A 20,962-nucleotide genomic window follows, 5' to 3' on the forward strand; every position below is an offset into this window, starting at 1 on the left:
GCGGTCAACTCTTGATTTTGGCTTAGGTCATGATATCAGGGTTATGAGACCAAGCCCAAGCCCCTCATCAGGCTCTGGTGCTGGGTGTGGTGCCTGCTTAAGATTCTCTCTCTTTCTCCCTCTACCTCTCTCCTCCTCCCCATCTGCTCTCACATACTTTTTCTCTCTCTAAAAAAAATTGCATATGGATTTTTGACTCAAATAAGGTGCATACATTGCAGTTTACTGATATATATCTTGTCTCTTTATAGATTCACCTTCAATATTCTGGGTTTTTATCTTTGTATTTTTTTTATTTTTGTTTTGCTAAAGAGACTGCTATTTTGTCATACAGAATTCCTACAATCTGACTTCTGCTGATTGCCATCTCCATAGTGAGATATAGAAGAAAGGTAAGATTCAGATTCAATTTTCGGTGTGTATGCCATGACTGTTTTATGGGTAATTTTGTATATTTCTATCAGGAGGTGCATGATATCTACTGTCTCTATTTTTTAATGTCAGTAACCATTGGTAATCATTACAATACAGTACGGGTAGTATTCCAATTCTACCATTTCTTACTCTTTATTATCTGGCATACGTAGTAAGAAGCTTGGTTTCATCAATTGTTTGACTACTGTAACATGCAGATAATACTGGAAAGTCTGGGCAAATATTTGGATCACTCTGTTTACTAGCTTTTAAAATAATGGGTTCTTCTCTAGCATCCAGAAATCACAATTAATTCTGAGTTTTGCATATTTGATACATCTAATGTTTCCTTTCCAGCTGATTATCCCATCTTTGTTCAGTGGGAGCTAATTCAGGTTAACTATTGAGTCCTTTTGTTATTAACAGCCTGTTTGGTAACTTCTGTTCTATCAGGTACAACATGTGCCAAGTTTCCCTTGTACATTTCTTAAATCAGATCCAGCATTCAGTCATTCTTTAAAAAGCCTAGTTTCCTTAGTTGGTTAAATGATATTTCACAGAGCCAATCTAGGTGCTGATGGGAATCAACTGGCCTGACAATTGTTTCCTGGCTTTTTCACAGGACCAATTTACAAAATATCTGTTTTATTAAGAGATATATTGACAGTGCATACTGATGCTTCTATTTCAAATTCAGGATTATATATTTATATCAGTATCTCCTTTCCTTCATGATGAAAAGCCTTTTAATGATGTCAGTATGATGAAAGCTTTTTAGTGAGGTCAGTATAATTATTTGCTCTATCACACAACACATAAAACAGTCTCAGGATAACCATAGCACCACTGCCACCCATAATATAATTGAAAATAGCATTTACACATGTTATGCAGCTCTTTCTCTCCTTAGAGTACATCCTACTTGTAATGTAGTTAGATTACTGAGTTTTAAAGTCATTTGGGATAGTTGTCTCCATGAGATTAGGTCAACTGAAGATAGAATTAAATTCATCATTTTAAGATATTGCTTTTTGGGGCACCTGGGTGGCTCAGCTAATTGAGCATCTGACTCTTGATTTCAGCCCAGGTCATGATCTCAGGGTCACAGGATCGAGACCTGCATGAGGCTCCACACTGAGCATGAAGCTTGCTTAAGATTCTCTCTCTCTCTCTCTCTCTCTGTCTGTCTGTCTCTTCCTCTCTCTCTCTCCCTCTGCTCCTGTCCCCTGCTTGTACTTTCTCTCTTAAAAAGAAGAAGAACGGGGCGACTGGGTGGCTTGGTCGGTTAAGCTCCGACTTCGGCTCAGGTCATGATCTCACAGTCCGTGAGTTCGAGCCCCGCTTGGGGCTTTGTGCTGACAGCTCAGAGCCTGGAGCCTGTTTCAGATTCTGTGTCTCCCTCTCTCTGCCCCTCCCCCGTTCATGCTCTGTCTCTCTCTGTCTCAAAAATAAATAAACGTTAAAAAAAAAGAAGAGACATTGCTTTTTCATTAAATTTTCTTTTATGATAATGTAAAATTTTTTAACTTTCCAAAGTCAAATCATCCAAATAAGGTATATTTAAAGAGATCTGTCTCTTCCACCTTATTCTTTCCCCTCCCATTATAAGTAAGCTTTTTTTTTTTAATTTTTGATTTTATGGTTATATTTTCATTGTTAATAAACATTCATATCTCCTCTTTTTGAAACATTAGCATACTTTTACCACCTTGTTGTTGTCTTCATCAATATATCCTGGAGATCATTCCATAATGATACAGAAAGGGATTTCTCATTCTATTTAAATGACTTAATTGTGCAGATATGCAAGTTTAACAACAAGCCTTACTGATAGATATTGGGATTGTTCTTAGTCTTTTCTACTACCCCTGGTGCTGTAATAGTTTTGTGTATCTTTTCAAATGTTTTGCCCATGTTTTGGTCTTAATAAATTTCTACAAGTGTAATTGCTGGATCAAACATAGACAGTTTTGTTAGATATTGGAAAATCCTCCTCCACAGACTGTCTACAATTTTCACAAGGAATATATAAAAATGTCTATTTATCCATAGCCTTTTCAGTCAAGTATGCTGTCAGACTTTGGAATTTTGCCCATCCGATGGGTAAAAAAAGGTCTAATGGTACTTTTAATTTGCATTTCTTTTGTCATAAATGAGGTTAAACATTTTCCATTTCATTTTCTATTTCTGTGAACTTTCTATTCATTTCACTAGCACATTCTTTATGGAGCATTTGCTCCATTTTCAGAAGGTCTTTATATTTTAGAGATTATTAGTCTGTGTCTGTGATTAACTGCAAATATTTTTCCAGAGGTTTTAATTTGTCTTTTTGCTGTGTTTAATCAGCTATACAAACTTTTTTAGTTTCCCAGAATTAAACTAAGCACTCTTTTCTTTTATTGCTTTTAGAATTTTGAGTAACATTTTGAAATATTTTTGCAAATTCCAGGTAATAGAAAAATTCACTCATGTTTCCTTCTAGGACTTGCAATGTTGTGTAGTTCTTTCTTACCCCCTGCATTTATCCATTTGTATTTCTGACCCATTTGGAAATTAATGTGATCTATAGGAAAATTATTGAGATAATAAGTAATGTGAAAACAAAGATGGGTGTAAAACATTTTTGATAATCTATAATTTTAATGATCTTTTTATTTTCTCCATTTATCTACTATACCTATTCGTTTAGGGGGAAGAAGAAAATCATGTTCTATAATGTAATTCCATGATTCAGTATATTATCTTTATTTTTATTATATTAATTTAACAACTGGCCAGACAATGGATGAGCTTAAGCCAAAATAAACTCGCTATAAAAAAGAAAGATGCAACATTTTTGGCCTATCTGATAATTTCCAGAAACATCTTAAATATATTATCACTAATATCAGCATTTCCATTTTTCTATGTTTACCTCATTATAATAGGCTGACAATTTTTTTAAACATTCCAAACACCAAAAATTGCTCAAGCAAACGTGATGACAGAGTTCTGAAAACTGTTTTAAGAATCAGAGCTATGCTCTGGAGCAAAAGAGTTGGTGATTCACATATACATAGCAACCCATATTTGGCTCTTGTACCTTAGGTATGTTAGTGTGCGAAGTACAGAAAAATGTGTCACATGAAAATTGAAAGCGATTTCAAATTGTTAAAAATACATAGATCCGTTTTCAGACTTTCTATTTTGTCTTATTATGCTACCTACTATTGCTGTTACCACACTGTTTTAATTATTGCAATGTTATACATATTTTAATATCTGGTTGAGATAATGAAATGGAGAGGAGTCAGGACTTTCTCTATTTACTTGGACTTCCCCAGCTGGACACCCTTCTCTAGAGCACAGTTAGAACAAACACTTGGCAATGATGTTTTATGGCTCATTATGATGTGTATTGTAATTTCTAATATTCTCTAAGAGGAAGTATAACCATGGATGGTGGGCAGAATAACTCCTCCCCTGCAAGATGTCTATGTCTTAATCCTCCAAACCTGTGAATATGTTACATTATGTGGCAAAGGGGAATGAAGTTTGCAGATATAATTAAAGTTACCAATTAGCTGACTTTAAAATAGGGAGGTTATACTAGATTACATGGGCCCATGTAATCAAAGAGGTCCTTGAACATGAAAGTGGAAGCAGGAGCGTCAGTGTCAGAGGGACGCAGAGTGCTAATGTTTCAGCTGGCCATTGCTGACTTTGAAGATGGAAGGGGACCATGAGCCAAGGAATGTGGGCAGCTTCTAAGAGTTGAAAAAATAAAGGAAAGGGATTCTCTTTTCAGGCTTCCAGAAGGAACACAGCCCTACCCACAACTTGATTGTAGTCCAGTGAGACCATATCAGATTTCTGACCTCTAGAACTTTTATGTAATAGTTTGTATTGTTTTAAGCCAGCAAGTTTGTGGTAATTTGTTACATCAACCATAAAAAAACTAATGCACCATGGAAGTCTAAGCATCCCGCAAATAATACATTAGGACACATTGTATTAAATTATGATTTTATTTGGATTGAGTTATTTGTTTATTCATAGGAATCCCCCAAATCTAGGCAAGAAGCTATGTGAACCCAGGCAAAAATTAGGTTATGATTTTATTCTTAGAATCTTCTTTCTATTCAAGAACTATTGATAGAGATCCTGCTATATGAAGAACACATTTTAGTTACCTCACCTGTGCACGTATCTGTATGAACACATACATACTCACATAACTAAGTTTTCATAGGTTCCCAATATTATCTCATGCACTCCACTTATAGAAATTTATGCTATAAACTTACCTTCAACTGCTTCTTGCTATAAAATTTACCTTTCCTGTCTTTCATTCATCATCCACTCAGTCAAACATTTATTGAATACCTACAGTGTTATGGGAATGTGCTTATTCAGGAGATTCAGATGTGTCCCTCTGTATCTTCCCCTCTCAACTTTGGAATGCAAAAAACTCATGAGATCAACTACATTAGTTGCTGATACTAATGGAAGTGCATTGTGTTTAGTGGGTGTGTTTTAATGGGGGGGGGAACATTTGCAGAACACTCCAAGGGCAATAGGCAACACTGAACAGTTTCAGCAGTGTACTAATAGTCAAAACATTATGGCCACCATGTTGAGAACGGATTGGAGGGAGACAAGATTGAAAATATGGAGACTGGGGTGCCTGGGTGGCTCAATCGGTTAGGTGTCAGACTTCAGCCCAAGTCATGATCTCGGGGTTTGTGGGTTTGAGCCCTGCATCGAGCTCTGTGCTGACAGCTCAGAGCCGACAGCTCAGAGCCTGGAGCCTGCTTTGGATTCTATTCCTCCCTCGCTTTCTGCCCCTCCGCCACTCACTCTTTCTCTCTCTCTCTCTCTCTCAAAATAAACATTTTTTTAATTTTAAAAAATTTAAAAAAAGAAAATATGGAGACTAGTCAGAAAGCAGTGGAAGATACCTAGAGGGAGAGATGCCTAGGATGCTGGCTGCAAGAATGAGGAGAAGCATTTGGATTCTAGAAAACTTAGAAGTTAAAACTAACAGGAATAGGTGGTGGTTTGGTGAGAACAAATAAAGAACTGAGGATCACAATGGGTGACTGTTTGGATGGTAGTAGCAGATCTAGATCTGGGGAATAATGGGAGGGGAAAGGACCCTTCTGGAGAAGATCAGATGTAGAAGAAGACACCTGTTTAATTGGAATGGAGGGTGGTGACTAATCAATGTTGATATTATCATGGGTGCTAATGTCCAAAGAACTTTTATAGGTGGGGTTTAGAAACAATTCTGTGGTTTTGTTTCCTAACTCAAAGGAATTAGAAATAACAGAAATTTCAAACCAAGATGGAGAACTTAAGACCAACTTAAAGAAAAGGTCAGAGCAGGTATGGAGGTCTCTTGGAAGGAGAGGTGATTTTTGGAGCTCTTCATATAATTCTGTAGAGTTAGAGACCCATCTCATCTGCTTGTTAGATAACGCCAGTGTATACTTATCCTCACATATGGGCCATAATGTAGCCCTGGAAAAAAGCAGTGACCTGAATTATCTTTAATGAGCCACATGATCCAGGAAAATGCAGACTGTTTTCCCAGAGCTATTGTGATTGACTGCATTCCCAGTGCATTAGTGACTGAAGTCCCCTATTTGGTTTTGGTTGTACAGACACTGCTGAAATGCATCACTGAAGCCTAACCTGGAACTTGTAAGAATGAGTGCTACCCAGGCAACAAAGAAGAAAGTAAATGCAAAGACAGTCTTGAAAAAGTGAAACGATGTGTCCTCTCTCACTCACCTGATGCCTATTCTGAGGTTGACTCATCTCAGATTGTTCACTGAGGTCTTCATCATGAAAAAGTATGATTTTTGTGCTTGTCTATTCTGAAGATTCCTGAAAAGACCTAATAGGTTGCTGGGTTTTTCCAAATATAATTTGCTCTGGAGACACTGTGAAAGAAAAGAATTATTGATCTGAACTAATAACATAAAGACTGTGAGAAATCCCAGAGAGACGGCAGGCTGTTGCGAATTGGTCTGGGAAGAGTTGGGAATCCCCTTAGGACCAAGGCAGCCTGACAGCAGCAATGAAGTATAGATTGGAGCAGATTTTTTAAGCTCTGCTCTTGTCTTATCCTTCATTGCCTTTGGATAATCATTGCCTGCTCCTTTACATCAGAAATCATACGTAAATACAAAGGCCTAAGGATATGGATGTCCTTTTTTTTTTTAAATGTTTATTTATTTTTGAGAGAAAGAGAGCACAAGCAAGGGAGGGGCCGAGAGAGAGGGAGACACAGAATCCAGAGCAGGCTCCAGGCTCTGAGTTGTCAGGCACAGAACACGATGTGTGGCTTGAACTCTTGAGTTGTGAGATCCTGACCTGAGCTGAAGTTCGACCCTTAAATGACTGAGCCATGCAGGTGCCCCTGGGTGTGAATATTCTTAGAGCAGCCTTAGCCTTTTGAGGGTAAGGAGAGGGTGTAAGTATAAGCTGCCCAGTCACTCTTGCCTATTCATTAATCCAACTCCTTTCCACCAAACCCCCAGGGCTGAAAATTTATAACCCTAAAGGATTGTCACCTAGTGCTGCTCCTAAGAGTTAGAAGTAAATGCTAAAAACAGGGCTATTGCCAAATGGAATGGAGCAAACTAGATTAGTCTGAGGGATTCTGTGGTGCCCAAGGCTCTACAGTTTATTCCTCTAATCCCTCCCTCATAACCACTGCCTGACCTTCAGTCCTTCCCTTATGTATCATAGACTTTTCACACTGTGGGTGTGGACCCATTAGTGGATAATTAAATTAATATAGTGATTAGTTACTAGTATTTTTCAATAAAATCAAATAGAGTACAAAATACCAGAGTGCATGGCTCCTCATAAAATACACATTATTTTGTAATATATATAAAATAAATATACAAGTATCATTTTGTAAATCTATATCAAATGGGTCGTGAGAGGTAAAATGTAATTCTTAGTGTAGAATAAAATCAAAAAATTTCAAAAGCCTCTGCAAGGCTGTTATCCCCAGGGAAACATGACTTCACTGAGAGATACAGGCTATAATATAAAGATAATAAACTGAACAAAAATAACTGTATGATGAAGAACTGTTGGAGCAGATAATCCAAATATGCATAAAGAATATACTCAAATGGGGGCACCTGGGTGGCCCAGTTGGTTAAGTGTCTGACTTCAGCTCAGGTCACGATCTCATAGTTCGTGGGTTCAAGCTCCGCGTCAGGCTCTGTGCTAATAGCTCAGAGTCTGGAACCTGCTCTTGATTCTGTGTCTCCCTCTCTCTCTGCCCCTCCCCCATTCATGCCCTGTCTCTTGCTCTCACTCTCTCTCTCTCTCTCTCTTAAAAATAAATACACATTAAAAAAAATTTTTTTAAAAAGAATATACTCAAATGGAGAATGAGGATATTAGGAGTGTTACATGGTTCTAAGAAGAAAGAAAAAAAATAAGGTGAAATACGATGTGTGAAAGTATGGTAGGTGAATAAAGAATACCAGTTGGTAATTTGTAAAACACTGAAATAGCAGACTGAGGACCTTTCCCAAAAGACAGCAGGAAAAGAAAATGAATGGGGACATATAAACAAAATAATACTTGGGAATATTAGAAATATAAGGAAAAGCAGATGAGTAATAGATACTGGATGGATATTTTTAAAAATATAAATTAAAAAGTATTTGATAAGGAAAATAAATTTTCCCAATTTAAAGTAGGATTAAAAAGAGGGCTTTTTAAAAATGAACCATTGGGACCTCATCAAGATAAAAAGCTTCTGCACAGCAAAGGAAACAATCAGAAAAACTAAAAGGCAACCAATGGAATGGGAGAAGATATTTGCAAAGAACATATCTGATAAAGGTTTAGTATCCAAAATCTATAAAGAACTTATGAAACTGAACACCCAAAAAACAAATAACACAGTGAAGAAATGGGCAAAAGACATGAACAGACACTTCTCCAAAGAAGACATCCAGATGGCTAAAAGACACATGAAAACTTCTCAACATTACTCATCATCAGAATAATATAAATCAAAACCACAATGAGATTCCACCTAACACTAGTCAGAATGGCTAAAATTAACAACTCAGGCAACAACAGATGTTGGTGAGGATGTGGAGAAAGGGGAACACTTTTGCTGTGTTGGTGGGAATGCAAACTGGTGCAGTCACTTTGGAAAACAGTGTGGAAGTTCCTCAAAAAATTAAAACTAGAACTACCCTATGACCCAGCAATTGCACTACTAGGTATTTATCCAAAGGATATAGGTGTGCTGTTTCAAAGGGGCACATGCACCCCAATGTTTATTATAGCAGCTCTATGGACAATAGCCAAAGTATGGAAAGAGCCTAAATGTCCATTAACAGATGAATGGATAAAGAAGATGTGGTGTGTATATATGTGCACACACACACACACACACACACACACAATGGAGAATTACTTGGCAATCAAAAAAAATGAAATCTTACCATTTGCAACAAAGTGGATGGAACTAGAGTGTGTTATGCTAAGCGAAATTAGTCAGAGAAAGACAAATATCATGACTTCACTCATATGTGGAATTTAAGATAAAACAGATGAATGTAAGGGAAGAGAATCAAAAATAATATAAAAACAGGGAGGGAGACAAAACATAAGAGACTCTTAAATACAGAGAACAAACTGAGGGTTGCTGGAGGGATTGTGGGTGGGAGGAGGGGCTAAATGGGCAAGGGGCATTAAGGAGGATACTTGCTGGGATGAGCACTGGGTGTTATATGTAGGGGATGAGTCACTGGATTCTACTCCTGAAATCATTATTGTATTATATGCTAACTTGGATGTAAATTTTAAAAATAAGTAAGTAATTAAATTTTTTTTTAATTTTAAAAAGAGGACTTCATGGGGCACAAAATAATGGATAAAACCCTACACTTGCACAAAGTATAGTAAAATGTAATAACACCCAAAAAAGAAAATCCTAAAAGTTTCCAGAATGAAAGAGCAGATATATTACAAAGAAACAAGAAGTACATTGAAAAGAAAGAAGCATGACACAGTATAATATTATTTCTGAGGTGTAGAAAGAAAAAGTCTGTGATTATAAAATTTTATATTTACCAATATGTCATTTAAATCTGATGGAAAACACATCCTTACAAGACTTGCTGAAGTCCAACGTTCAGGGCCTTCTTTAGGGAAAACACTCAAACAAAATAAAGCTGATCCCAGGAGGATAACTGAAGACATTCAGACATTAATGTACTCAAATCACTTTTTGAAACATATTGTCATCTAAAAAATAAGGACAATATAAATTAAAATACACCTGAAACAAACTAGAACTAAAATTCTAAAAAATAAGAAGAAACAATGCATGAAAGAATATTTATCTTTTGGAAGGAAGATATAGATAGTCAAGAAATAAATATAAAATGGATTTTTTTTTTTTAGAAAACTACAACTTACCAAAATAACCCCAGTGGAGATAGAGAATCTAAATAGATAATTTTTCATAGAAGAAATAAAAATAGTAGTTAAAGAGACACACCCCCAACACACAAAAGCACATGGTCCAGAAGGTTTCACAAGAGATTCTATCAATTCTACTTTCATGAAACAATTAAAACATGACCCCAAAACCTGACAGAGATTTCCCCATAAAAAGTACAGACTAATCTCACTTAAAAATAGTGCTGCAAAATTTTTATATGACTTGTATATTAGCAAACAGAATCCAACAACACACTAAAGCATTATTATCATGTTTAAATAGGGTTAACTCAAGAAATACATGTGTGTTCCAACATTAGGAAACACTTAATGTAATTCATCATTATAGTCAAGTAAAGGGAAAAAAAATATCATCTCCATAGATACAGGAAAGACACTTGACAAATTCAATATTGAATTTTATTCATTTTAAAACACTCATTAAAATAGGAATGAATGGAAGATGTTCTTAATATATTTTCTACCTATCTACCTATATATCTTATCTATTCAAATGCTGGTATCTTTGTTAATAAGGAAGATTCGAGGCTGTCCTACAAAGGTCAGGAAAAGGCTAGCCACTAGTTCTCCTGCTATTAAACATTGTGTTAGGGGTGTGTCTCAGTCGGTAAAACGTCCAACTTCAGCTTAGGTCATGATCTCGCAGTCTGTGAGTTCAAGCCCTGCGTTGGGCTCTGTGCTGACAGCTCAGAGCCTAGATCCTGTTTCAGATTCTGTGTCTCCCTCTCTCTCTCTGACCCTCCCCCATTCATGCTCTGTCTCTCTCTGTCCAAAAATAAATAAATGTTAAAAAAATTAAACATTATGTTGGAGTTACTGACCAATCAAATTAGACAAAAGTATATGCTATAGACTAATGTTTGTGTCCTCTTAGAATTCTTATGTCGAAACTATAATCCCCAAAGTGATAATATTTGAAGATGGGACATTTGTATCATGAGGGCAAGCTATCATGATGGGATCACTGGCCTTTTGAGAAGTGACAGAAAACTTGTTTCCCCCTTCTGTCTCCACAATGTAGGGATATAACCAGGAAGAGGGCTGTCACCAGGAACCAAATTGACTGGCACCTTGATCTTGGACTACCCAACCTCCAGAACTGTGATAAATAGATTTCTGTTGTTTAAGGCATCCAGACTACAGTATCTTGTTTCAACAGCCTGCACTAAGAGTATGTATGGTATGCTACCATTTATTTAAGAAAGTGTTGAGTTTGATAAGTAAGTTCTTTATAGATTTTGGATACTAACCCTTTATCTGTATGTCACTTGCAAATATCTTCTCCCATTCCATTGGTGTCCTTTCAGTTTTGTTGATTGTTTCTTTTGCTGTGCAGAAGCTTCTTTTCTTGATGAGGTCCCAAAAGTTCATTTTTGCTTTTGTTTCCTTTTTCTCCAGAGACATGTCTAGTAAGAAGTTGCTGAGGCCAAGGTCAAAGAGGTTGCTTTCTATTTTCTCCTCTAGGATTTTGATGGTTTCCTGTCTCAAATTTAAGTCTTTCATCCATTTTGAGTTTATTTTTGTGTATGGGTAAGAAAGTGGTCCAGGTTCATTCTTATGCATGTCGCTGTCCAGTTTTCCCAGCACAATTTGCTGAAGAGACTGTCTTTTTTCCATTGAATACTCTTTATTGCTTTGTCAAAGATTAACTGGCCATACATATGTGGGTCCATTTCTGGGTTCTCAATTCTGTTACATCGATCTAAGTGTCTGTTTTAGTGCCAATATCATACTGTCTTACAACTTTGCAATACAGCTTGAAGTCCGGAATGGTGATGCCCCCCTTTGGTTTTCTTTTTCAACATTATTCTGGCTATTCTGGGTCTTTTCTGGTTTCATACAAATTGTAGAATTGTTTGTTCTAGCTCTGGGAAGAATGCTGGTGTTATTTTGATAGAGACTGCATTGAATGTATAGCTTGCTTTGGGTAGTATAGACATTTTAACAATATTTAAGAAACAAAACAGATGAACATTGGGTAAGGAAAGAAAAAATAAGATAAAAACAGAGAGGAAGGCAAACCATAAGAGACTCTTAAATACAGAGAATAAACTTAGGGTTGCTGGAGGGGAGGTGGGTGGAGGCATGGGCTAAGCATTAAGAAGGGCACTTGTTAGGATGATGATTGGGTGTTGTATGTAAGTGATTAATCACTGGGTTCTACTCCTGAAATCAATACTACACTGTATGTTAACTAACTTGAATTTAAATAAATAGATTAGGTACTCTAAAAGAATAATTAAACAAATTAAATAATCCCGTGTAAATTACCAAAACATGGGGTTTTATACTCTGGTGATCTGGCACACTATTTCCTACTTCACCTCTTGGACTTCTTAGAATAAAAAAAAAAAAGGAAAGTGGGTGGATACATAATTTTTAAAGCAGTTAACTGCAAGGGAATGGAGGGAACAGGACAAAGAGATAAAAGCTAGACCCACATGATTATAACCAAGTGGTCATTGATTAAAAAAGCATAGGCAGTTCAACGGAGGAAGGATACTGTTTTCAACAAATGGTGCTATAGTATAATTGGGCATTCATATGGAAACAGATGAATCAGAACACAAGCCTTTCACATAAATGAACTAAATATAATTTTACTATCATTCCCAGCAATTGCACTCTTATGACTTTACCCAAATAAATTATGTCCATACAAAAATCAGTACACAAATACTTATAGTAGCTTTACTCATAATTGCCAAAAACTGAAAGTAACCAAGATATTTTTCAATAGGTGAATAGGTAAACTGCAGTAATACATGCAATGCATTATTTTTCAGAGATTTAAAGAAATTAGTTATTGTGGCTCCTGGGTGGCTCAGTCAGTTAAGTTTACAACTCTTGGTTTAGTCTCAGGTTATGATCTTGTGGTTTCATGAATTGGAGTCCATGTCAGAGCCCACACTGACAGCACAGAGCCTGCTTGGGATTCTCTCTCTTCCTCTCTCTCTGCCCCTCCCCGACTTGTGCTGTCTCTGTTTCTCTCAAAATAAATAAATAAACACAAAAATGTTTAAAAATGAAAAAATAAAAATTAGTTATCAAGTCACGAAAAGAAATAGAGACACCTGAAATGTGTATATTAAGTCAAAGAAGTCAGTCTGAAAGGCTGCATACTGTATAATTCCAACAATATGACATTTTGGAAAAGGAAAACTATAGACAGTGAAAGATCAGTGGTTTCCAGGTTTAAAAGAAGAGAGAAGGGCTGAAAGGTAGAGCACAGGGGACTTTTAAGGTGTAAAACCATCTGTGTGAAACTTTAATGATAAGTACATTCTATTATGCATTTGTCAAAACCCATAGAACTGTACAAAAGGAGTGAATCATAATGTAAGTAATGCTTATTAATTAGTTATTAATAATGTATCAATATTCATTAATTATCATGCACCACACTCATGTACCATGCTATTTAAAGAACTTAATAATAAAAGAAAATGGGGGAAGGCATATCGGTTGGGAATATGGAACTCTGTGCTATCTGCTAAGTTATCCTGTAAAGCCAAGAATGTGCTAAAAAAAAAGGTAATAATTTTTACCAGTTTTATTGAGATGTAATTGGTATATAACAATTTTATAAGTTTAAAGTGTGCAAATATAATGATTTGATGTATGTATATATATGAAATGAATATCATAACAGTTTAGTTAATATCCATCACCTCATACACTTAAGAACTTTTAAGATCTACTGTTGTAGCATCATTCAAATATACAATATTGTTAACTATAGTTATCATGCTGTACATTAAATCCCCAGAACTTATTTATCTTATATCTGGAAGTGTGTACCTTTTGACCACCCCACCAATTTCCCTAGACCCATACCTCCTGCCTCTGACAACCACCAATCAATTCTTTGTTTCTAGGGATTTGGCTTTTTAGATTCCACATATAAGTGAATTCATATAGTATTAATCTTTCTGTCTGGCTTATTTCATATAGCATAATACTTCAGAGTCCATCCAAGTGTCACAAATGGCAGGATTCCTTTTTTATGGCTGAATAATATTCTTCATGCATTCATCCATTGGTGGAAACTTAGGTTGTTTCCATGTCTTGGCTATAATGCTGCAATGAACATAGGGGTGCATATATCTCTTCAGGACAGTAATTTCTTTTCCTTCAGATAAATATCCAGAAGTGGAATTGCTGGATCATATGACAGTTTCTCTATTAATTAATTTTAAAAGCAATTTTAATTATATAGAATATATAATTATAATCAAATTATATATTATATAATTAATTGTATTTAATCATAATTAAATTATATGTAATATATTAAATTATATATTGATTAAATTATGAACAGAATTTAATTTATAATTACAATTACAAATTTGTAATTTATATTATATACAATATAATTATATTTAATTAAATGATAATTGAATTATATTATTAATACATTGTTGTTATTAATAATATACTATTAATATGTTATAATTATATTATATATGATTATAATTAAATTATATGTTATATATTATGCCATATAATACATATTATATATGATAATTTATAATTATATTTAACTAATTATATTATATATTATATATAAAATATTATAAATATTTTTAAGTATTTTAATTACTAGATAGTCTGTTAAGCATCTGACTTCGGCTCAAGTCATGATCTGGTGGTTCATGAGTCTGAACCCTGCACTGGGCCGTCTGCTGTCATCACAGAGCCTGCTTCAGATCCTCTGTTCCCTTCTCTCTATGTTCCTTTCTTGCTTGCACACTGTGTCTCTCAAAAATACATAAACATTTAAAAAATTATTTTAAAAAAGTGAAATGAATGTGTATGGGTCACCCTAAGTGACTTTAAAATATAATAATTTGACTACATAAGCCTAGTGAATAAATCATAAGGATAAAATAACTGCAAAAAAAATCTTAAGTTGTTTTAACAATCATATTGTTGGTGTTATAATAGATATTGTTCTTCTGATGCTGTTGTGTATGTAATGTAGGATTCAGCAAGTAGTTATTACTTGATAGACTAATTCTACCAGGCCTAGTGTTATTGGTAGTTACGATTCTCAGTGAGAGAGAGAACATATATGTAATATTTTTAAAAGTTTAATAAAAAACAAAAATTCTGTGGTTCTGAATTAGAATAATAAGAATTAATTACATATTCCTAGCTTTATGGAAAAATTTGAAAGTAATAATCAACTCAGTGTAAGTAATATGCACTCCTAGCACCCAGAATATAACATTTTACTCTAAAAAGAAGCAGGGTTCCTCAGGGAAATGACTGATTTTTTAGGGACAGAAACATACATGATAAGTGTGAATATCACAATGAAAAGAAAGAAGCTATCAAAACCTACTATAACTGTATCAAAATGATTTAGGAGCCAAATTGAAGGGTCCAAGAATGGAAAAGTATCAATAATGAACATAATTTCAGTGGCTAGAAACATATCAAATATATTTAAATCCATGAGTTCATGACGACTTTTCTTAAAAAAGAAAAAAAAAGAATAAAAAAGAAAAAGGAAATGATTCCTGTTTGAGGAAGCCAGATATCCTGGTTAATTTCATGTATTAAATTGAATGGGCCACAGAGTAACCTATTTGCTCAAACATTATTTTGGGTGTACCTATAAGGGTATTTTTGTATGAGATTAACCTTTGAATTGTTAAACTGAGTAAAGGATATTGTCCTTTCTGAGTAAAGGATATTGTCACCACCTCTTGTATGGTGACACTCATACAATCAGTAGAAGGCTTGATTAGAGCAAAAAATCTGACCCCCCTGAAGAATGAACTTCACTTGCCTGACTGCTGAGCTGGGACATCAGTCTTCTTTTGCCCTTGGACTAGAACTTAACACCATCAGCAGTTCTGGTTCTCAGGCCTTCAGACTCTGATTGGAACTATACTACTGGCTTTCCCAGTCTCCAGCTCACTGTTTGCAGATCTTGGGACTTAGCCTCCATACAGGTAAGCCAATTCCTTAAAATAAACCTCATATACACAAATACACACTCTATTGGCTCTGTTTCTCTGGAGATCCCTGATACCAGGGGACCACCTCAGTACTTTTAAAAACCTGTAAATAAAAAGAATCAAACTGTAATCCTGCCTTTGTATATGAATGGTATCAGGTGTTTTTGCAGCCCTAATGACTTCATGGATCTAAGAATTGATCACCAGAGACAGACAGAAAAACCGTGTAGTATGTGACTCTTGATTAAAGAGGAAAATACCACCTTTGAAGAACTCTTATCAAGACCTTAGATCCAAATATTAATTTGTAGCAAATACACTGACAAGAGAAACCTGTTAAATGGCATCACAGGGATACAGTCTGTAAAATGCCAACTATGAGATAATCTATAGGACAACCAATACAGCTTTATCTACAGTAGGGGGAAAAAAAGATTGCAAGAAAAAAAAAACTATGAAGAGAAAACCTAGAGATTAAAAATATTTTTAAGAAAAAATTATAATGGGTGGATTTTATTTGGACTTTAGTTTCAAAAAGAAAACTGTAAAAATAAATAATGAGCAGAGGGGTGAATATATCTCCTCAGATGAGTGTTTTTGTTTTCTTTGGATAAACACCCAGAAATGGAATTGTTAGATCATATGGTAGTTTTATTTATTTATTTATTTTTGAGGAGCCTCCATACTGTTTTCCATAGTCGCTCCACCAATTTATATTCCCGGCAGAGCATGATGATTATCTTTCTCTACATCCTTATCACCACTCGTTATTTTTTGACTTTTTGATAATAGCCAGTTTGACAGGTATGAGGTGATATTTTATTGTTATATGCCTGAAACTAATAGGCTATTGTATGTCAATTATACTTAAATAATGAAATAAAATAAAATAAAATAAAATAAAATAAAATAAAATAAAATAAAATAAAGTAAAATAAATAAATAATATCCTGCAAGTTTAAACTCTTCATGCTTGCTGATTTAATAATTGTGTTTATTTTTTATTTTTTAGAGATACTTTCTAAAATATTTATTGATAAAATAATTTAATATTGGAGATGTTGCTTAAAAATAATGTTAGAAGAGGGAAGGTGAGTGGGAGAGGGAAACAGGAGCTGATAATTGCAAGGTTTGTGGTGTATCCAGGGCACTTAATAATTTTTTTCTGTGTGCTTTTAGTATGTTTTAAAATGTGTGTGTTACACATTTTTTATTTATGTTACTAATGCATAGTAAAGAACAAGTGTTATCTGAGCTATTTTTAAAAACAAATCTAACATTTGTCCAGTGATTTAAAAAAAATGTACTCACAAAAGAGAAAGAGAATAGTGCAAAAAAACGGGGATAGAAGCCAAACTTTGATTTGTGGATTTAATGTTGGAACCATAAAAATATTTTATATGATTATAAAATAAAATTCAATCAAAAAGAAATCATTAAAAAACTAAAAATGAAACAAATGAAGCTAACTCAGTCTCCAGTTGGTGGCATAATCATGCAGGGAAGATCTATTGCAAATGACTTTAAGATGCAGTAATTTTATTTTATAATCTCAGTGGGAAACAATCTAAGAATAAACCATTTTTGGTAATCATGTTTTGGGTGGTAGCAATGGTATTGTTCTAAAACTGGTGTATTTATAATCTGGGATAGAGTAAATGAGTAATTATTAATTTTTTGTCACTAAAAACTGAGAATTTGGGCATGGGAGAAAATAGATATGATATAAATTTAATGAGGGTAAGTAAATGCTCAGTCCTGAAGTTGATTTGGAAGTAATAGTACAAATATATAATGCATTTTATCATATAATGTATTTTTTCTTGCTCCAGCCATGAAAAGTCCTAGAAACAATGACAAGTATCAACAATGTAATTAGGTTCTTATTGCTGCTATAACAAATTACCACCTAATGGCTTAAAATAGTGCAAATATTCTGTTACAGGTCTGGAGGTCAGAAATTCAAAATCAGTTTGACTGAGCTAGATTCAAATTGTCACCAGAGCTGGTTCTAAGCTCTACGAAAGGAACCAATGCCTTGTTTTTTCCCACTTTTATAGGCTGCCTGCATAGAATGTATCTTTTCATACTTGTATTATGGTTATGTGTTTTAAGTCTTAATCTTTTAGGGATACATTGTGAAATATTTATGGTTAAAATGACATGAAGGATTTGTTTCAAAGTAATTTTAGTAGTTGTGGGGTGGTGGGCATGAGGAAGTTAAAGGTGAAATAATATTGGCAATTGGTTGTAACAGTTGAAGTAAGATGGTGGTCTATTTGTTTTATTTTACTGTTTTTAACTTGATGGAAAGTTTGCATAATAAAAAGTGTTTTACAAAAATCTTTAGTTATAAATAAATGTTCAGTATGATTCTTAGGTTAAGGTAACTACATTGAAACAAATACATTCAGAAACAAAAGAATGCATAGCTTAAATTTTAAACCAGATGAAGAAAACCTAATCTGTCCAATGGAAAATAGGATAGAAGAAAAATAAAAGTAAAACAAATAAAAATTATTAAATAATAAAGCAGGATGAAATGCTAATATAACACAAATAAGTGGAGCAAATTCATGAGAGAAGAAATAGAGAATCTGAATAGACATATATCTATTCTAAAAATTGAATCAATGATTGATAATCATCTGAAACAGAAGGCATGAGACCCAGAAAGGTTCACTGGTAAATTCTACCAAATATTTAAGAAAAAAATTATCAGTTTACTGCAATCTCTTGCAGAAGATAAAAACAGAGGAAATACTTTCTAACTCATTTATGAGTCTAGCATTACCCTAATACCAAAATTAGACAAGAAAAATTAGAAATTACAAGAAAAGTACACACCAATATCTCTCATGAATATAGATGTAAAAATTCCCAAGAAAGTATTAGCAAATTAAATTCAACAATGTAAAAAAAGAATCCCACACCATGTCCAAGTGGGATTTGTCCTGGGTATGCAAGCTTTGTTCAACATTCAAAAATCAAGTAAAGCAATCTATTGCATCAACAGGCCAAAGAAGAAAAATCATACATCCATACCAACAGATGCAGAAAAAGCAGTTGACCAAGTTCAACACCCATTCATAATAATAATAATAATAACGCTCTCGGTAAACTAGGACTAGAGGGAAAATTTTTCAACTTGATAAAGAATATCTACAAAAACTTACAGCTAATATCATAGTTAATGGTGAGAAACTTAAAGTTTTCCCACTAAGATCAGGTTAAGGCAAGAATGCTTCCTTTCACCACTTCTTTTCATCATTGAAGTGGAAGTCCTAGCTAATGCAAAAAGAAAAGGTAGAAAAAGTGAAAAGATTGGGAAGGAAGAAATAAAATTGTCTTTGTTTGCAGATAACATTATTGTAGATGTCTATGTAGAAAGTTTGAAAGAAGTGACAAAAAACAAAAACAAAAAAATGGGGGCTAAAAAGGGATTACAGCACGGTTTCATGAACCAAGTTAATAGAAAAAAAAGGATGCAAAAGTCAATTACTTTCTTATATACCAGCAGTGAACAAGTGGAATTTGAAATTAAAAATTCAATATCATTTAAATTAGCACTCCCCAAAATAAAATACTTAAAAATAAATCTAATAAAATGCACGAGCTCTATAAGGGCAAAACCAAGAAATTCTGACAAATGAAATCCAAGAAGAAATAAATGGAAAAATAATCCATATCATGGATAGGAAGATTCATTATTGTCAACATGTCAATTCTTCCCAACTTGATGAAGGTATTCAATGCAATCACAATAAAAACCCTCAGAAACTATTTAATGAATATTGAAAAATGCATTCTAAAGTCTATATGGAGAGGCAAAAGACCCAGAACAACCAACACAGTGTTGAAGAAGAACAAATTGGATAACTGACACTACCTGACTTCAAGACTTACTGTAAAGCTACAGTTATCAAGACAATGTAATATTGGTGAAAAAACAGACAAATATAGATCAATAGGAGAGAATAGAGGGCTCAGAAATAGACCCACATAAATGTAGTCAACTGTTCTTTGACAAAGAAGTAAAGGCAACACAATGGAGTGTAGGTCATCTTTTCAACAAATCATGTTCAAACAACTGGGCACCCACAAGAAAATAATAAATAAACTAGACAGAGACTTTTTGCAAAAATTAACTGAAAACTGGACCACATATCTAAATATAAAATGCAAAACCATAAAACCCTAGAAGATAACAGGAGGAAACTAAGGTGACCTTATGTATAGTGATGACTTTTTAGATATAACACCAAAGGCACATCCATGAAAGAACACATTGATACTGGGATTCATTAAAATTAAAAAGTTTTGTCTTGTGAAAACAATTTTAAGAGAATAAACAAGCAAGTCAAAGATTGGCAGAAAATATTTGCAAAAGGTATACCTGATAATGTACTATTATCCAAAATCTGCAAATAACTCTTTAAACTCAATAATAAGAAAAACAACCCAATTAAAAATGGGCCATAGACTTTAACACATCACCAAGGAAGATATACAGATGGCAAATAGGCGTATGAAAAGATGTTCCACATCATATGTCTTTAGGGAAATGAAAATTAAAGCAAGGAGATGGTACTACACATTTATTAGAATGGCCAAAATCCAGAACATTGAAATCACCAGCTGCTGACAAGGATGTGGAGTAATAGGACTTCTCACTTATTGCTGAGGGGAATGCAAAATGGTACAGTCACTTTGGAAGACAATTTGGATGTTTCCTACAAAACTAAACATGCTCTTATTTTATGATCCAGCAATCATGCTCTTTGTTATTTACCTAAAAAAGTAAAAACTTGTCTCCACACAAAAACTTGCACGTTAATATTTATAAAAGCTTGTTCATAACTATTAAAACAGCAACCAAGATATCCTTCAGTAGGCAAAGGGATAAATAAACTGTGGTACATCTAGACAACGGAATATTATTCAGCTCTAAAAAAAAAATGAGTTACCAAGCCATGAAAAGACATGGAAGAATCTTGAATGCATACTAAAAGAAAGAAGTCAATCTAAAAAAGCGATATCTTCTATAAATCTAACTCTGACATTCTGGAAAAGGAAAA

General features: G+C 34.2%; 1 long non-coding RNA gene across 1 annotated transcript in view; it reads left to right on the forward strand.

Annotated features, from left to right (window-relative positions):
• The first annotated feature begins 306 nt into the window (after positions 1 to 306).
• The window catches only part of LOC123380784, a 42,144-nt gene continuing 21,488 nt past the window's right edge, over positions 307 to 20,962 (forward strand). The window contains exons 1-3 of the long non-coding RNA XR_006586943.1: positions 307 to 392; positions 6,060 to 6,251; positions 10,934 to 11,083. This is a non-coding gene — a long non-coding RNA (uncharacterized LOC123380784). The remainder of the gene's footprint in view (positions 393 to 6,059; positions 6,252 to 10,933; positions 11,084 to 20,962) is intronic.

The sequence above is a fragment of the Felis catus genome, chromosome D2 (assembly GCF_018350175.1).
Source record: "Felis catus isolate Fca126 chromosome D2, F.catus_Fca126_mat1.0, whole genome shotgun sequence".
Taxonomy (NCBI): Eukaryota; Metazoa; Chordata; class Mammalia; order Carnivora; family Felidae; genus Felis; species Felis catus.